Here is a 1,357-nt window from a genome sequence, read left to right as displayed (position 1 = left end):
AATACACAAGAACCCAAGGTATCACTTTTTATTGTGATATGAAGTTTACTGGAGACAAAATCCTCATCAGAAATAATTTGTGTCATATGGTTTAAGTGGATACTCACAGTACTTGGGATCACCACAATAGTAACAGGAGGTGGCTACAAAGTTATTACAGTGTACAGTACACACTTAATTTTATCCAGTTATGATTTAACACTGCATTTTTACATTTGTTTACATTTCTCTTGACAGCAAATATCATCATATATGGTCTGTGCTTGTGTGCATAAGTTTGTATAAATGTTGGATTTTTTAATAGATTTGTGTATATTTTATCATTGTAATTGATAAAATAGTGTCTCCACATATTTTATGCATTCATAACATATCTACCTTTTTCTTATTTTTTTTTTTATATTTCTAGGCTATGTGGTTTGTCTGCAAGTTTTTTTTCAAATATTTGCAAATCTCCACACAATTTTCAACATATTTGTTGAAAAAATTCTTATATTAGAGGACCTGTGCAGTTCAAACTGTGTTGTTCAAGGACCAACTTTATGAATATGTATATATATATCACATTTTCTTTATCCATTTGTACACCAATGGGCATTAAGTTGTTTTCATTTTTCGTATCTTGGCTATTGTGAATAATGCTGCAGTGAACATGGAAGTACAGATATCTTTATGAGGTGGTGATTTCATCTTCTTTGGGTGTATACCAGAAAAAGAATTGCTGGATTATAGAGTGTTTTTTTTTTTTTTTTTTTTTTTTTTCAGGTCGGATGGGTAATGTGCCAAGATCATAATAAGGTTCAGAGAGTGGCACATCTCACACATTCGTGTGAAAACCCAGTCATCATGCTCATGAACTACAAAAAGATGAGTAATTCTATTTTTAATTTCTTTCGGAACCTCCATACTGTCTTTCATAATGGCTATACCCATCTAGAATCCCACCAACCGTGTAGTAGGATTATCTTTTCTCTATACCCTTGTCAACATCTGTCTTTTTGATAGTAGCCATTCTCTATACCCTTGTCAACATTGTCTTTTTGATAGTAGCCATTCCTCCAGGTGTGAGGTGATTCCTAGTGATGTTAATTTTTACCTCCCTGATGATTAGTAATGTTGGACATGTTTTCATATAGTGGTTGGCCATTTTTATGTCTTCTTTGAGGAAATATGTGTGTAGGTCCTTTATCCAGTTTTTAATAAGGTTATTTATTTTTCTGCTATTGAGTTGAAAGAGTTCTTTATAAATTTTGGATACTAACCCCCATCAGATACGTGGTTTACAGTAATTTTTTCCTAGCCCATAGGCTGCCTATTCATTTGTTGATTGTTGCCTTTGTTGTACAGAAGCTTTTTA

The 1,357-nt window shown here is 32.6% G+C and overlaps 1 non-coding gene across 1 annotated transcript; it reads right to left on the bottom strand.

Annotated features, from left to right (window-relative positions):
* Positions 1 to 764: 764 nt before the first annotated feature.
* Positions 765 to 869, bottom strand: LOC112636833. Its single transcript, XR_003122304.1, has one exon. It is a non-coding gene; the product is annotated as a small nucleolar RNA U13 (small nucleolar RNA).
* Positions 870 to 1,357: the final 488 nt, after the last annotated feature.

Source organism: Theropithecus gelada, chromosome 12 (genome assembly GCF_003255815.1).
Source record: "Theropithecus gelada isolate Dixy chromosome 12, Tgel_1.0, whole genome shotgun sequence".
Classification (NCBI taxonomy): domain Eukaryota; kingdom Metazoa; phylum Chordata; class Mammalia; order Primates; family Cercopithecidae; genus Theropithecus; species Theropithecus gelada.
Note: the sequence above shows the minus strand (reverse complement) of the source record. Positions and strands in the feature narration are given on the sequence as shown.